Raw genomic sequence first — 18275 nt, 5'->3', positions numbered from 1 at the left:
ATTAATTTTAGACTGTTGACCATGCATTTTAAGTAACTAAAGTTACTGCTAAAATAATGCAAATACAGAATATAACTTCTAAACTAATACAGGAGGAAAAATAAAATAAATAATTCATAGAGAAGAAAAAGAAAAAAGGCAAAACAAATAGAAAATATGTGACAAGCTGTAATAAAATGATCCAAATATAAATAGAAAAAGATTTAAGTGAAACTTGCCAATTAAAAGACAAATACTGTTAAACTGGAAAAAAATATATGAAATCAAGATATATGCTATTTATAAAGGACTTATCTAAAACATAAGGATACAGTAATTTTATTTTAAAAAACAGGTTAAGCATAGTGGCTCAGGCTGGTAGTCCCAGCCCTTTTGGAGGCTGAGGAGGGAGGATGATTTGAGAGCAGCAGTTTGAGACCAGCCTGGGAAACATAGTGAGACCCTATCTCTACCAAAAAATCAAAAATAAAAAAAATTAACAAGGCACAGTGGTACATGCCTGTAGTCCCAGCTGCTCAGGAGGCTGAGGCAAGAAGTTTGCTTGAGCCCAGGAGTTTGAGGTTATAGTGAACTATGATTGTGCCACTGCAATCCAACTGGGCAACAAAGCAAGACTTTTGTCTATTAAAAAAAGGTATTTTAATCAAAAAAGTGAATAAAGATATACCAGGTAAATGTAACCAAAATAATTCTAGGTAATATTAGACATACATTATACCTAATGATAAAGAGTCTACTCATTAGGAAGACACATTTCTCAACATTTATACAACTAATAATATAGTTTCAAATAACATGAAGTAAAAAATTGACAGCTACAAGAGATATTAACAAATCCACTATGATAGTTGAAGCTTATCTAACATTTATTTCAGTAATTAGTGGAGATAGACTGTTTAAGTCAGTAATAATGTAAAAAATTAGAATAGCACAATAGACAATCATGATGTATGATTCACTCTCTCTCTCTCTCTCTCAGAATATATATTATTTTCAAGTATATATTTACCCATTTAAAGAAGTGACCACATGCTAGGCTTTAAGAAAACTTCAATAAATTCCAGCAGGTTGGTATTATTCAGAATATATTATTTGGCCACTAGAAAATTACATTGGAAATCAATAACAAAAAAGGTAGAAAATCCTCATGTCTTTAGAGGTACAAAACACACTTCTGAAAAGTTCACAGAAGAGAGAGACTAATGAAAATTATATGCTATTTAGAATAGAACAATAATAAACTAGTACATACTAAAAATAGGTGAGATGCAGTGGTATTGAGAGTGAGTTTTGGAGCCTCAAATGTATAACCTAAGCATCCAAGTTATGGAGTCAGAAAAAATAGCTGAATAATTGCCCAGAAGTGGAAGAAACAACATAGTAAATATAAAAGCAGAAATGCATAAAATAAAAAACATAGTTCCAAGCCAGAGAATCAACAAAGCTAAAAATCTGGTCTTTGACAAGACTCATAAAATAGACAACAGCAAGATTAATGAAAGAGAAAGAGAGATATATAAACTAATTAAGAATTAATATGCACATATCTCTAGAGGCTGGAGAGAATAAACAGATTATAAGATATGAGCAAATTTGAGACAATGAGTTTGAAAACCTAGAGGAAATGAATACATCCTATTATGAGCTGAACTGTGTTCCCTCCAAATCCATGTTAAAGTCCTAACCCCTTGTACCTCAGAATATGCCTGTGTTTGACAATAGGGTCTTTAAAGAGGACATTAAGGATAAATGAGATCATTAGAGTGGGCCAAATCCAACAGGACTGATACCATAAAGGAGATAAGGACATAGATACACACAGAGGAAAGACCGAATGACGACACAGGGAGAAGGTGGCCAACTACAAGACAGAGGGAGAAGCCGCAGGAGAAGCCAACCCTGCCGACACCTTCATCTCGGACTTCCAGCCTCCAGAACTGTGAGGAAACACATTTCTGTTTTTTCAGTCATGCAATTTATGGCACTTTGTTATGGCAGTCCTTGCAAACTAACATACAAACCTAGAAAATGTCAGTCATTAGCAAAACTAAATCTGTAATGTCAAAGTCTTGTGTGGCCAGGAGAGGTGGCTGAGGCCTGTAATCCCAGCGCTTTGGGAGGCCTAGGCAGGCAAATCACAGTGTCAGGAGCTCGAGAGCAGCCTCGCCAACATGGTGAAACATGTCTCTACTAAAAATACAAAAATTAGCCAGACATGGCAGCAGGCACCTGTAATCCCAGCTACTCGGGAGGCTGAGGCAGGAGAGTCACCTGAACCTGAAAGGCAGAGGTTACAGCAAGCTGAGACCATGCCACTGCACTCCAGCCTGGGCTACAGAGCAAGACTCCATCTTGAAAACAAATAAATTAATTAAATTAAAGTCTGGTGACACAGAAACAACAGATTCAAGTGATTAGTTCTAACTTGACCAAATATTCAAGAAACAGACAATTTCAGTTTTTTCCAGGGGATGGAAAAAGAGAGTGTGAGGCTAGCCTGACATAGATTTAAAAATCTTGAACAAAATATAAGCTAACCAAATGTAAAATGTCTAAAGATAACACTCTGTTGATTAACATATTAGGTTGATCCTGGGAATTCAAGGTCAATTGATATAATTCACCACTGTAATAGATTTTTAAAGGTGAAAATTAAATAATGCAGACACATCACTTGATAACATTCAATGTCCATTTATGATAAAAATTCAGCAAGCTGAGAATAGAAAACAACTTTCTTGTAAAAGACATCTTGCTGTTGTCTACTTTATTGGTCTTCTGAAAGGCTCAGCCTGTGGCTGGGTCGATTCTCTTCACTGGAACTATGTTTTTTATTCTATACATTTATGCTCTTATGACTTTCTCTGTAAAAGACATGCTCAAAAAAAAAACTCTGAGAAGACATCATAAGTAATTATGAAATGTTGAAAACATTCTCTTTAAGAGCAGAAATACAAGAATATCCTCTATCACCCTTTCTCTTTAAGATTGTTTGGAAAGCCTAACCATGATGTGAGAAGAGAAAATAAAAAGAGAGAGAGAGAGAAACATGGAAGAATTGAATAGAAAGGAACAAAGTTGTCATTATTTGCAAAGGGATAAAACTATCTACAAAGAAAATTAATCTGTAAAAAAACTGTCGTCATTATTAAAATTGGATAGCAAATTAATGTATTCAGCATCTCATATAGGTTCCTTTTTTGTGGTAAAAGCACATGAAATCTATACATATAGTGAAAGGAGATCCTTACATTTGAGATAACAGATGAACCTGGAAGAGACTGTGCTAATTGAAATAATTCAGGCACAGAAAGATAAATACTGCATAATCTCATGGGCAAAAAAAGATAGGTGAAATCTTTTTTAAAAAGTCAAACACATAGAAACACACAGAAACAGAGTAGAAAGGTGGTTTCCGGGAGTGGAAGGAGGGTGAGGAAATGAGAGATGTGAGCAAAAGGACTGAAAGTTACAAAGGACAAAAAAGTCTTTAGATGTAACATACACCATCAGAACTATAGTTAATAACATTGTCTTGTATACTGGAAATTTGCTAACAGGGTAGATTTTATGGGCTGCGTTTTAACAGGATTTGTAGGTGATCTGCAAGCACATTATAGTTTGAGGATAAGTTTTGTAGTGCAGTGGCTTTATCCTTAGTTGCATATTATAATCAAAACTTTATACACACACACACACACACACACCCATACACACACATATTCCTGGACTCCCCTCATTCTAATGTGTAATAGAATGGCATCAGTATATCAACATGGTTCAAAGGCTCCCCAGGTGATTCTCATCTAAACCATTACTCAACAGAGTGACAGTAGAATGTTGGAAACGGTAGAATGCTTAGACAAAGGCACATGGAGGCTCCCAAGATACTAGTAATATTCTATTTTTTCATTTGGGTGGTGGATATATTGGCACACTAGTCTTTAAATCATACACATGTTTATACATTTTGTAGTATTTTAAATTTTGGTGTAATGCAATTAAATACCTCCTCAACAGGAGCAGTGTGGTGTTATTAATTAGTCATCTCATAACTCCCCGAATGCTGGGGACACATTACTATGTTGTCTTTCTTAATCATCACAGAAATTAGGGATGGCTTGAAGTCATACTACCTGATATGGTTTGGCTGTGTCCCCACCCAAATCTCATCTTGAATTGTAGTTGCCACAATCCTCACATGTTGTGAGAGTGACCCAATAGGAGGTAATTTAATCATGGGGGAGGTAACCCTCATGCTGTTCTCTTAATAGTGAGTGAGTTCTCACAAGATCTGAGGGTTTTATAAGGAGCTTTTCCTGCTTTTGCTTGGCACTTCCCCTTGCTGCTGCCATGTGAAGAAGGGCATGTTTGCTTCGCCTTCTGCCATGACTGTAAGTTTCCTGAGGCCTCCCCATCCATGAGGCACTGTGAGTCAATTAAACTTCTTTCCTTTATGAATTACCCAGTCTTGGGTATGCCTTTATTAGCAGTGTGAGGACGGACTAATATACTACTCATCATATAAAGTTAAGCAACATCAGAAACAAAACTTGAATAGGAGTCTGCCATTTTGAATAAATAAATCCATCACAGAATTGAGGGACCTGAATGGCACATTCAAGATTTCACAGGATCAGCTTTTGCCAATACAAGCCTGGCCAAGACTTTGGCTAATTAGAAAGTGCTCTTTAACACTAGTGGGTTTTTTTCCCTTTCTGGCAAATAAAAACTCTCATCAGCAGGTTTTTCCAACAGCCTCTAGAAACTTTGGCAGTCTTCACATACTCCAATAATAGCAACAGCCATCAACGACTATTTGAACTTGGAATTTAAGGCTCAATGTTCAAATTACTTTATCATAACAATGGAAGAAATCATATTTATGTCACAGTAGCTCTTGAAGGAAAAGTAGCCTGTGACTCTACGCAGATAAAATGTACCTACAAAGAAATCTTCTTTTCTGTACTTAATTTTAATTGCAGGGAAATTGCTATCTTCATAGTCTATGACAGACATACACTGGACCTGCCCCACCTTTGAGAGGTCTCCAGTGTCTTCTTCTTTTCAAGGTTGCTTTTCCGACCTCATAATGTTGAAAGAGGTATTACAAGGAGAATTCACAGCCCCTGAGCAAACAGGCAAAGCTACAAGTACCCAGTAGAGCTGCTCAAACGCTGCTGCAACCAGAAGTCCTCCATAATTGAGCAGGAAGCTTCTAGTAACAAGGAACAAAACACTGAGGAATTATTACAGGTTTCTTGAAAACCATTGAATTTTTTTTTTTAGAGATGCAGGTTTCACTCTGTCACCCAGGCTGGAGTACAGTGGCACAGTTACAGCTCACTGCAACCTCAAACTCCTAAGCTCAAGGGATCCTCTAGCCTCCAGAGTAGCTGGGGCTGCAGGAGCTACATGTCTGGCTAGCTTAAAAAAAATTTTTTTTTTTGTAGAGACAAGGTCTTGCTTTGTTGCCCAAGCTGGTCTCGAACTCCTGACTTCAAGTAATCTTCTCACCTCAGCATCCCAAAGTGCTAGGAATGCAGGCATGAGCCACCATGCTCAGGCCAAATTATTGGATTCTTTAAAGAAGCCAGAATTAGGAGTCATCGATATTTAACACAGCATAGTACTAAAGTACTGAATCACAGAATTATAAAGCCCTAAGTTAACCTAGAGAAAGAACGCAAATGTCCTTAGGGAAGCTGTGTCTCTGAAAGGCTAAAAGATTTTCTTAAAGTCAGACAGTAAGTTTGTGACTAGATCAGGGTGAGAATCCAGGTCTCCGAAGTCTCCTTGAATTGTGACTAGATCAGGGTGAGAATCCAGGTCTCCGAAGTCTCCTTGAATTGTGACTAGATCAGGGTGAGAATCCAGGTCTCCGAAGTCTCCTTGAATTGTGACTAGATCAGGGTGAGAATCCAGGTCTCCGAAGTCTCCTTGAATTGTGACTAGATCAGGGTGAGAATCCAGGTCTCCGAAGTCTCCTTGAATTGTGACTAGATCAGGGTGAGAATCCAGGTCTCCGAAGTCTCCTTGAATTGTCACTACTACAAAGACTCAAGAAATCGAGTTATCGATGAACTGAATTAGGCGTCATAGGGTTTCTTGTTTGGCTGGAAATTTTGTTTTTTATGTGGAGATATCTAGGTTAATGATATCTACTCTTTTACTGTCTGTGGTTTAACATTTGAGACTACTCACATTATTTCACTGAAATAGGGTCCTTCACAAGAAACAGTGCTCACTGGGTATCTCTCACCTGTTAACTGGCTATCCAGATAGCTATTGTTTAGAGACTAGATTTGGCAATCAATGTTATTGTAAAAAGTATAATCTATTTTAAATATTCAATCTACAGAATCATTTTATGCTCAAAATATATTTTAATGTAATGCTCAATTAAAAAGCAACATAGGTTTAAGGTACAAAAATGGGGGTGGGGAGAATACGGTAGTTCCTTAAAAATTAAACGTAGAATTACAATATGATCCAACGATTACCCTTCTGAGTATATGCCCAAAATAACTGAAAGCAGGGACTCAATGCTCATACGCCATTGGTGCATAGCAGCATTATTGACAATAGCCAAAAGATGGAAACAACACAAATGTCCATCCACAGACGAACAGATAGACAAAATGTGGTATATATAACATACACAGTGAAATATTATTCACTAAAAAGTAGTGAAAGGGAAGATGGCAAAGTAAGAAGCACCAAGATTCTGTCTCCCCATGTAGACAATAATTTCCCTGACACAATCTGTCTGACATAATCCTTTTGGAACTCTAGAGTCTATCGAAGGCTTGCAACTTCCAGAGGAGGCTTTGAATGGTAAATTGATGTTAATTTTAGCTACTCATCCTTCACCTCCAGATCTATCACAGGCAAATGTCCACATGTTCCTAAAGTAACTTGCACACAGCTTATAGAAGCCAGGGTAGGCAAAAAGGATCCTGTCCTCCAAATAACAGGGATATGTGCTCTCATCCCTGATTGCTCTAATCACTGACTGCTATTTCTGATTACAGAGCTGCAGACAAAGAGGTGACAGCCATTGTTTTTGCACTGCCCTCCATTACTGCAAATCCCTCCTCCTCTGGCTGAAGTGACTTCCAGGGAATTTAAGGGCCAACATTCTCCCCAACCCCTTCATTTTGCTTTTTTATGTTTATCGTTTGGGAGCCAGACATCAATGACTAAATGCAACTGAAACTATAGGAAACAGTAGAAAATGGCCATGCATGTCCAGGGAAAGGCACGGGCTCAGGAAAGACCTGAGACTCTCTTAAGTATATCCCTCAGGCTTATCTTTGGCATGGAGACAGCTTAAAACACTTGGAAAAAACAAAAACGGTGACAAAAACCAAGCAAACATGGGTAAGGAGACACTATGAAGAAACTGCATCAACTAGTGTGCAAAATAAGCAACTAGTGTCATGATGACAGGATCAAATTCATACAAAGCAATATCAACCCTAAATGTAAATGGATTAAATGCCCCAATTTAAAGACACAGACTAGCAAACTGGATAAAGAGTCAAGACTCGTTGGTGTGCTGTATTCAAGAGACCCATCTCACGTGCAAAGACACACAAAGGCTCAACATGAAGGGATGGAGGAAAATTTACCAAGCAAATGGAAAGCAGAAAAAACCAGGGGTTACAATCCTAGTTTCTGACAAAACAGACATTAAACTCACAATATCAAAAAAGACAAAGAAGGACAGTATATAATGGTAAAGGAATCAATTCAACAAGAAGAGCTAACTATAATAAATATATATGCAAACAACACAGGAGCACCCAGATTCATAAAACAAGTTCTTAGAGACCTACAAAGAGACTTAGATTCCCACACAATGATAATGAGGGACTTTGACACCCCACTGTCAATATTAGACAGATCATGAAGACAGAAAATTAATAAGGATATTCAGGACTTGAACTCAACTCCGGATCAAGTGGACCTGATAGATATCTACAGAACTCTGCACCCCAAAACAACAGAATGTACATTCTTCTCAGTGCTACAAGGGGAGGGACAGCATCGGGATAAATAGCTAATGCATGAGGGGCTTAATATCTAGGTGATGAGTTGATAGGTCCAGCAAACCACTATGGCACACATTTACCTATGTAACAAACTTGTATGTTCTGCACATGTATCCCAGAACTTAAAATAAAATAAAATTTAAATATTACAGAAAAGAAGGGGACAGAGGAAAAACGGTCGATGTAATATGCCATATTAACAGAATTAATCATAAAAAACACATGATCATCTCAATTGATGTAGAACAAGTATTTGATATAATTTAACACTCTTTAATGATAAAAACACTAAACAAAATTGGAATAGAGGAAAAGTATCTCCAAATAATAAAAGCCACAAATGAAAATCCACAGTGACCACCATACTTAACAGTGAAAGACTAAAAGCTATTCCTCTAAGATTAGAAACAAAGCATAGGTATCTACTTTTTCCACTTCTATTTATCACAATACTGGAAGTTCTAGTCAGAGCAATCATTCAGGAAAAATAAATAAGAGACATTCAAAGGAATGGAATGAAGCAAAATTATCTTTGCAGATGATATAATTTTATATGCAGAAAGCCCTAAAGGTTCCACACCCACAAAGTTGAGTTGATCCATTAATTCAACAAAGTAGCAAGACACCTTTGTGTCTTTTGCATGTTGACTCTTCGACATGCAAAAAATCAGTTGCATTTTTATACACTTACAATAAATGATCTGAAAAGGAAATTGCGAAAATAATATTTACAACAGCATCAAAAAGAATGAAATACTTGGGAATTAACTTCACCAACGAGGTAAAAGATTTGTACAATGAAATCTACAAAATACTGCTGAAAGGAAATTTAAAAGGCATATGTAAATGGAAACTTTTACTTGTTCATGAAGTGAAAGATTTAATATTGTTAGGATAGCAACACTATTCAAAGCAATCACTATTTTAAAAATCTCCCCCCCCTTTTTTTTTTGCAGAAGTAAAAAAACCCATCCTAAAATTCATATGAAATTTCAAGGGATCCCAAACTGACAAAACAATCTTGATAAAGAACGAAGCTGGAGGATTCACATTTCCTGATTCGAAAACTTACTACAAAGCTATAATAATCAAACAATATAGTACTCATATGAAGACAGAAATATGGACCAGTGGAATTGAATAGAAATCCCAGAAATAAACCTGCACATTTATGGTCAAATGATTTGTTTACAAAGGTGCCAAGACCCCTCAATGGGGAAAAGATAGTCTTTCGAAGAAATGGTGCTGGGAAACTGGATAGTCATCCAGTTAACATATCCTTAATATCCAGGATGTATTAAGAATTCCTGAAACTCAACAACAATTTTAAAAACACAGACAATCCACCTCAAAAGTAGGCCAAAAAAAGGCATGGTGACTTAGGCACTTTGGGAGGCTGAGGTGGGTGGATCACTTGAGGCCAGGAGTTTGAGACGAGCCTGGCCAACATAGTGAAACCCCGTCTCTACTAAAAATACAAAAATTAGCTGGGTGTGGTGGCACATGCCTGTAATCCCAGCTACTCGGGAGATTGAGATGGGAGAATCACTTGAACCTGGGAAGTGGAGGTTGCAGTGAGCCAAGATCATACTAATGCACTCCAGCCTGGGTGACAGAGTAAGACTCTGTCACCAAAAAAAAAAAAAAAAAAAAAGGCAAAACACTTAAATGGACATTTCATCAAAGAAGATATACGAATAGCCAACAAGTATATGAAAAACTGTTTAACATCTCTAATCCTTAGAAAATGCAATCAAAACAGCTATAAGATACCATCTTACACCTATTAGGAGCGCTGCTATCAAACAAACAGAAAATACTCAGCGTTGGCGAAGATGTGGAGAGGTTGGAACCACGTGCGTTATTGGTGGGAATGTAAAATGGTGCAGTCCCTGTAGGAAACAGTATGACAGTTCCTCAAAAAATTAAGATTAGATTACTGTAGATCTTCTGAGTACTAAAAGCAGAGTCTCAAAAAGGTATTTGCACACCCATGTTCATAACAGCATTGTTCACAATAGCTAACATTTGGAAGCAACCCAAATGTCCACTGATGAACAGATGAATGAATAATCAAAATGTAGTCTATACACACAATGGAACATTCCACAGCCTTATAAAGGAAGGAGATGCTGACATAGGCTGCAACACACATGAATCTTGAGGACATTATGCTAATCAAATTAAGCCAATCATAAAAAGGAAAATCCTGTGTGATTCCACTGATATGATGTATTAATACTTAGAGCTGGCAATGTCATAGACACAAGAATAGAACAGTGGTTGTCAGGAGCCGGGGGTAGGTGTGGATTGGGAGTTTAATGGGTACAGAGTTTCTGTTTTACAAGGTAAAAAAGTTATGGAGATGAATGGCAGTCATGGTTGCATAACTACGATGCGTATATTTAATGCCACTGAACTATACACGCAAAAATGGTAAGATGGTCAATTTTGTGCATGTGTATTTTAGCACAGTTTTTAAATCGGCGGAAAATGAAATTCTGATACATGCTATAACCTGGATGAACCTTGAAGACGTTACGCTAAGTGAAATAAGCCGGACACTAAAGGACAAATGTATAATTCCTCTTTTATAAGGTTCCTAGAAATAGTCAAACTCATAGAAACAGAGAGTAGAACAGTGGTTGCCCGGGGCTGAGAGGAGGGAGGAATAGGGAGTTCGCATTCAAGGGGTACGGAGGAGTGTTGTTGTTGTTGTTGTTGTTTTGAGATGGAGTCTTACTCTGTCACCCAGGCTGGAGTGCAGTGGTGCAATCTCACTCACTGTAACCTCCACCTCCCAGGTTCAAGTGATTCTCCTGCCTCAGCCTCCCGAGTAGCTGGGACTACAGGCGCGTTCTACCACACCTGGGCTAACTTCTTTGTATTTTTAGTAGAGATGAGGTTTCACCATGTTGGCCAGACTGGTCTCGAACTCCCGACCTTGTGATCCTCCTCAGCCTCCCAAAGTGCTGGGAGTACAGGTGTGAGCCATCGCGCCTGGTAGGTATGGAGTTTTAACTGGAGCTAATGAAAAAGTTCAGGAGATGGATGGTGGTAATCTGCACGACAATGCGATTGTACTTGACGCCTCTGAATGGTACAAGGAATCATCAGTAAAACGGTAAATTTTATGTAATATATATGTTAGCACAATAAAAAAGAAGAATTTCCAGCTCACATTTGGAGTTGGTGCAGAAGAAGACATTTTAGTGAAACAATAAATTCTTAGGAAGAGCTCAATTCCAAAGAAAAAGGCTATTTCACTATACCCTCAATTGCATGGCTCCTTCTCAAAAGCGCAGAAGGAGCTGATGTCACAATGTAAAGCATCCCTTCCACCAAAGTGCCGAAGCATTGCAAGGAAAGCGCTGTTATCTTGATCTCTGTGCCTGAACAAATCTTCTTCTCATGTTTGTTGTCACAGTTTGATGAATGCCCCCAGCCAGCCAGCTACCCTACGTGGCTGTGTAAACTCCTCGTCTTGCCCTCAACCCCAGGGGTGACCTGGCGCGTTAGTGACTCCTGGCTGAGGTAAACGATACCGCACGGTGGTAATGGCAACTGTCAGATCCTTCCCTTTTATCTCCCTCCATCCACTGTGAAGCGTCTCTCCCCAGCTCCCTCCTACCAGGCATCAAAAACCCAGATAAAGGGGAAAGGAGTTATCTGAAGCATTGTGTGTCCCCTGTAAGAAATCCAATTATTTATTGTCACTGGAAACGTTTTCTTTTCAGTGTGTTAGTGAGTGACCTAAATGCATGGTTTTCCTCCTACTATTAGCACAGCTCTTCCTCTATCCCACATTTTAAAATCTGAAACAGTCCTCTCCCTCCTTCAAGATAAAGACAAAGGTTAGTGGAAACACGGTATGCCCAGTTACAACACAGAGAAGACACAGGATATTGGAGCCCTGTTCTTTAGTTACTGGTTTTTGCTTTAAAAAAAAAAAAAAAAAAAGAATCTTCTCCTAGGACTCCCACTGATGTAATTTTAAAATGAGAGGTGAGTGGCACTGTTATTCCAGAGGATGCCTGCCTCAGGTTCTGCTCTGTCAAGGGCAGAGAAGTAACACAAAAGAATTCAGTCATTGCAGCCACTTCTTCAGTCCCTGTATGAGTGACAAGATAGACCCCTGAGCTCACAGGAGTAAAGCCTCAAACCCCACTTTGGTGAAGGAATCTTTACCTAGACCTAATGATTAGCTTCGTTTTTCGAAAAGGCTTCAACCTCCCCCACCCTTGGTGCCAATTACGGGAGAGCAGTTGGGGAACAACACACATGTCCCAGACCAATAGGGTCCCCGGGGGAGCTGTGACTTGGATAGATGGAAGGGTCTTTGAATCCTTGCTCTGGAAAGTGTTTCCACTTCAGGTGTCCCGAGCTGCTTAGGGAAAGGAGCTTCTGTTCATTTCCTTGAAGCCTTTTTGTCATTGCCACGTGTGAGATTAATCTACCAGTGAAGTTTCTAAGGAGTTGGAGGACAAAAGGTCGGCATGAAGATCTAGCAACAGATTCCACTTACTGGCTGTGGTCTGCGCCTTCTCTGAACTTCCACGTTCAGAAAGAATGAGAAAGAACTAGAGGCACCTGGGGCTCCAGGTCATTTCCCCATGATGGTCCCAGACCAACAGCAGATGCGGCAATCCTCTGAAGGGCCACTCACATCTCTTGGGCCTCTCCTCTTCCCTTTGCCCAGTGGTCAACCTTGTTTTCATTGCACGCCTATAATCAGCCTTTTTTAGACACATTTGTTCCTAATCACCCCCTCCATGAGATGCCAACAGCACAGGCATGCTGGATATCTGTTTGTGTACTATACTTTACAGCAAGAGAAAGATCCCTGCCTCTTCCCGAGAACCAATTTTTGCCCCACTGGGGACAATATCGCTCCATTGAAAATGCATGCCCTACTGCCTTTGGAGAGCCAGTTGGAATAGGCCCGACTTGAAGATGGCGCTGTAGCGGGGCATTTTCCTGTGACCAGTTTGGCAGAATGGGAAAAACACTAAATCTGGGCTCAGAAAGGCTAGGTCTGCATGCCAGCTCCAGCTGCCTCTCTCAGGACCAGCAGGCTAACTTTACGAAATACCCATATTCCTTGAAGTCCCAGTATCCTCATCTATAAAATGGAGATCATGTCTGTCTTCAGACTGCAGTGAGAATCAAGGATAAAATGTATATTACAGCAACAAGCACCCACCATATTGTGTGCTTAGCAAATCCTGAATTCTCCTCTCTCTCTCTCTCTCTTCCCTTTAGTTGCTGTCAAAAATATCATATTCTGGTTTACAAGAGCTAGTTTGTATTCTTTAGCAAGATTTTGTTTCCCTTTCCAGAGACATACTAGATTGAAAACTAATTTGCAAACCAATGTAAAATATGTTGCTACTATAGCTGGTGTGTAAATGTTAATATCAGGAGGCTGTAAACCTAATCATACATCAAGGGGAAATAAAAAGTTACACATGTACTCAAACTTTACAGCTCGCTGAAATTTCTTTGCACTTGAAAAACCGAGTATATTAATCACTCTCTTCTCCCTACTTTCCTTCTCTAAGAAAGTTTCACTATTCTTTATTTAAGGTTCCATGGTTAAGTTTAGCAACAAAATAGAAAACATTATTCCTTTCTGAAAGTAGAATAGACTGCCGCAGGTACCTCGCTCAGAAGAAGTATGAAGTAAGGAAGTCTCTCAGATGAGATTTTCAAAGGTGACTAATTTTCTCTGGTCTGCCCACTCAGTTCTTGCTATATACCAAAAGTCAAAGTTCGTTTCTGAATTTAGCCCATTGACGGTAAAGCTGCAAGAATGGGAGTGCTTTGGAAGTTTTGTGATGGAAGCAGCAGGGCTTGATGGCAGCCTAGAGTCTAAAATTACTTCATATGATCTGTTTCAGGAGATACTAATCTTCCACCAAGTACAAAATGTACTTTCACGCATACTGCAAACTAAGATTGTCACAGTTATTTTAAATAAGTAAACAGACAAGATTAAATTACATTAAATATCAAAAGCTAATTTGAGTTTCTGGCGTCAGAGACAAGGCTTCCTCCACAAGTAAGTATGGGTAGTGGGTGACAGATACTCCTGAATTCTATTGTCACCAGTCTTCAGAATTTGGGGTGTCATCAGTCACCCCTGGGAACAGTGAATGATGAGTCAGAGCCTTCCATGGAGAAAGGATTCTTCTGAGAGGGAGTTCACCGCTATATCCTCTTGCATATAATAGGGGCACAGTCAATGTTTATTGGTTTGTGGCTTTTCAGTCTACTAGTGTGTGTAGGCAATAATGATATGTTAGGGTAACAAATTCTGAAATCTCAGTGATTTAGCACCATAAAGGTTTCTTTCCAGCCACACAAAGTCCACTGCGGTCCCGGTGACTGCAGAGTTGTCTTCAGTGTCATTAAACCAGGTTGCTTACAACCATGGGCTTTACCCATTCAACGTGCAGCTTCAGTCCAGAATTGAGGCTTGTCCACTTCCCCTCTGCAGGGGCTGAGCCTGCAGGGGAGCCCGGGAAATATTTGCTGAGTATGCTGTCTCTATCACACATGGGTGGACTTCCACAAATCTACCTTTCAACACTGGGTGATGAGTTCCTCTTGATTGTGCTTCCTATTGATTTGGGATGGATGGGAGAGGACTAACTAGAATTATTTATTAAAGGGCCAGAAAGCTATTTCCCTCCCAAATATGTCAGCTTTTGAGCAAAAAATATCTGCACAGTTGGCTATAGTAACAGCCACCAACTAGCAAAAGCACAGCTATTGTGTAGCCCATGCAGTGTTAGCTACAATTTGAGTGATAAATTTTAAGCTTAAGAGATCAATGAATATTGGTTGATGTGATGAAAACTCATCAGCTGCCAAACTCGGCATCTTATTTACCCATGTCTATTTCCTTCCTCAAAGTATTTCTGGAATCAAATGGGAATTAGTCTCCCATGAGTCTGTTCCTTCTGGTAAAAGCCAATACTCAAACCAGGGAGTTTATCTGAAACGTCCAGACATCTGGGACCACAAATAGTGAAAAATGGGGCTGTCCCAATAAGCGCAGATGGCTGGTAAGCTTGTGGTACCATGGACTCATTTGCAGGTATGAGATCAGTCATGATAGAGCCAAATTATTTTCTTTTATGAACTTTTAATGTTTTTTGGCATACTTGAAAAGTGCAATAAAAATGAAAAAATATTCATCAATATTAGTGTATCTCTGTAGTCCTACTGCTGCATGGTAATATCATTAATTATGTATGGCTCCCACAGGGTAGTGTGTTTCAAGGGAGTGGAAATGGAATACAAAGTCTTTTATTCCTGTTTTCCCTCCAACTCAAGTCATTAGTCCTCTCAGCAGATCTGCCCCAACCCCAAGCCCCCAATCCTAATGCCCCCATCCTTGCCCACTCACAGCAATTTTCTGGCAAGCCAAGGGGCTATACCTTGAAGAGAATTCGTGGTTCTCCTCCAATTCCCAGCAAGTGAGGATTCTTATTTTGGGAACTGGCTTAGGTAAGATAGCCACTCACTCCTGCAAGCGCCGTCGGCACAATTGTATTTTGTGTGTGGCATACACATTTAACCTTCCGCCCTTGCTTGACATTTTGGCTGCCTGGACACTTTGTATCTCTGACACCCCCCACCACCACCACCAGTCCCACACCCAGAGCAGAGAGAGAGGCGCGGGGGCGGATACCTAAGAGAAAACATTTTCCTCCTCCAAGTGAGCTGCTCCCGACAGCTGCGCTCGGTTCTTGAGGCCCTCCTTGCTTCTTCATCCTCCACAGGCAAGAAACTGAGTGGAATCCACTTGCAGGGCCCTCCCTCTCCTGAAGATGGCAGAATCTGAACAGCCAAGCGAAAGACAGGGGGCCCCACAAGCCCCTTTCCTACCCCCGATCCCGAAAGGGAAGGAAATGCCCTGTGCTAGAAGAAACGTGCGTTCTGAGCGACAGTTCCCCTTGCGGATAAAGTCAAGACTTGGGTTTCTGGAGATGGAAATCCCGTCACTTTCCTTCATCTTTCGGTGTTTGTCTTTTTTTAGAGACAGGCTGGAGGGCCGCGCAAGCTGAGCGCACTGACCGACGGTGAGGGAAGCCAGATGGGGAGAGGAAAGGTTTAGGGGCAGGAGAGCAGAGAGGTAAAAGCGGAAGGGGAGACCGACGGCAGCGGGGAGGGGCACAGGAAGGAAGTGCTCTGCCCTTCTCCCGGCCACACGCGGGAGGGGGTGTCCGCCCGCACGTGTCCCCCGGGACCGCAGCACAGCACGGCCAGGAAAGGCCCGTTCTCCCGGAAGTGGGGAATCCCCACGGGGGCTGCGCGCCTCTCGTTCCTCCTGAGAAATCCTCGTTCCCTCTCGGACTCCCCGTCCATCCGTAAGCCTGGCCATTCTCCTCTCCCATCAGACTAGACAGAGCTGGGCATTTGAGATGCAGACTTCACGGAGCGTTACCGACGTTCCGCGTTCCCACCTTGCCTTCTCCTCTGTGAAGCTCCCCCGATTGCCCCTCCCATCTTCCATCTCTGTGCACTGTTTTCACTGGCCGCCTCCCTCCGGCTCTTGAGCTGCCCAGGTAGGGACTGTGTCGCGTTCGCAGTTGTATTCTCGGTGCCCTGTAAGGTGCCGGGGGCATGGTAGGCGATCTATAAACACTGCACAAATAAATTAACAAATGAGTGGGTTCGGTGGCTCACGCCTGTAATCCCAGCACTCTGGGAGACTGAGGCGGGTGGATCACTTGAGGTCAAGAGTTCGAGACCAGCCTGGCCAAGATGCTGAAACCCCGTCTCTACTAAAAGCAAAAGTTAGCTGGGCGTGGTGGCGCTTACCTGTCATTCCAGCTACTTGGAGGCCGAGGCAGGAGAATTGCTTGAACCTGCGAGGTGGAGGTTGCAGTGAGCCGAGATCGTGCCATTGCACTCCAGCCTGTGTGACAGAGCAAGACTCCGTTTCAAAATAAATAAATAAATAATTTAAAAAAATTAATCAATGAGTGGAGCACGTTATTACTTCTAAAAACATAATGCTGAGTGTGGCATTCTTCAGCAAAAATAGAGACTGGAACCCTTTGCGTGTGGTTTTTCCCTCAAGGAAAACCAGGGCTAAGGAAATTCAGCCTTCCGGACACCACCAAGGGAAAATTGTGGCCAGCACGTAAAAACCATTCAATTTCCTTTCACGGCATCTGGGTACACATTGTTCTTTATTTAATCCTATACATCCCTCTTTGTAAATTTACTTATTTATTTATATTTAACATGGATACTTATTAACTACTGTTGAGTTTTTCAAAACAATGTGTCTGTCTCCACATATTTTACCACCTGGAGCAGGCCTGGCCAGCTGCTAGAGCCGCTGGAGCAGGCCTCTGGATCAGTGGTGGGACAGGAGTCGGGGCCAGAGTGATTCCTGCTGCTACTGTCACAGCCAGCTTGTGAAGGACTCAGGTGCTGATAGACCTGGCAATTCACAAACCTCAACTTCTGACAGTGTTTTTAAAGTAATCAAGTGTTGCTGGATAGACCAGAGTATGTGATGACGGAGCCTAGATTCTGGCAGAACCGTCTTCAAAATGAAAATAGACGCCTTATCATTCAAATTTCCAAGGAACCTTAACAGCACTGCTGTGTACATTCTGAGCGACACCTTCCCTGTGGATAATGTCAAGACTTTGGTTTCTGGAAATGGAACTCTCATCACTTTCAGTTTCTTTCTTTAGAAATGAAGTCTCACTCTGTCACCCAGGCTGAAGAACAGTGCTATCATAGCTCACTGTAGCCTCGATTTCCTGGGCTCAAGCAGTCCTCCTGCCTCAGCCTCCTGAGTAGCTGGGACTACAGGCGCACACCACCAAACCTGGTTCTTTGACTCCTTTTTGTTTTATTGAACGTAATCGACTCAAATTGATCATCTTTTAGAGAATGCATGAGGAATATGGTACCTAAGGAATTCTTACCATCTAGCAGCACAGTGAGTGAACCAGGCCAGTCAGACCAGGTAAAGTCTGTAGCATTGTATGCTACGCGTCTCCCAAAGACCTGTTTAGACACTAGGCTATGCCAAGTGGCATAAACCATCCCCACTGGTGTCGTATTCTCTGGTTCTTATTCTGTAACTTTACTGCACTTCCTCCACGAGAAGGCACAAACTGGCCATGGTGGGTTACATTTTCCTTTGCTCACTCAGGAGTTTTGAAAATTTCCATTAGATGTTGA

The 18275-nt window shown here is 40.9% G+C and overlaps 1 long non-coding RNA gene across 1 annotated transcript in view; it reads right to left on the bottom strand.

The window, feature by feature from the left end:
- Positions 1-18275, bottom strand: part of LOC144581904 (uncharacterized) — a 46623-nt gene that overhangs the window by 8377 nt on the left and 19971 nt on the right. Inside the window, exons 2-3 of the long non-coding RNA XR_013533318.1 lie at positions 16890-16986; positions 15757-16712 (exon numbers count right to left, since the gene is read on the bottom strand). This is a non-coding gene — a long non-coding RNA (uncharacterized LOC144581904). The remainder of the gene's footprint in view (positions 1-15756; positions 16713-16889; positions 16987-18275) is intronic.

Source organism: Callithrix jacchus, chromosome 3, assembly GCF_049354715.1.
Source record: "Callithrix jacchus isolate 240 chromosome 3, calJac240_pri, whole genome shotgun sequence".
NCBI lineage: Eukaryota > Metazoa > Chordata > Mammalia > Primates > Cebidae > Callithrix > Callithrix jacchus.
Note: the sequence above shows the minus strand (reverse complement) of the source record. Positions and strands in the feature narration are given on the sequence as shown.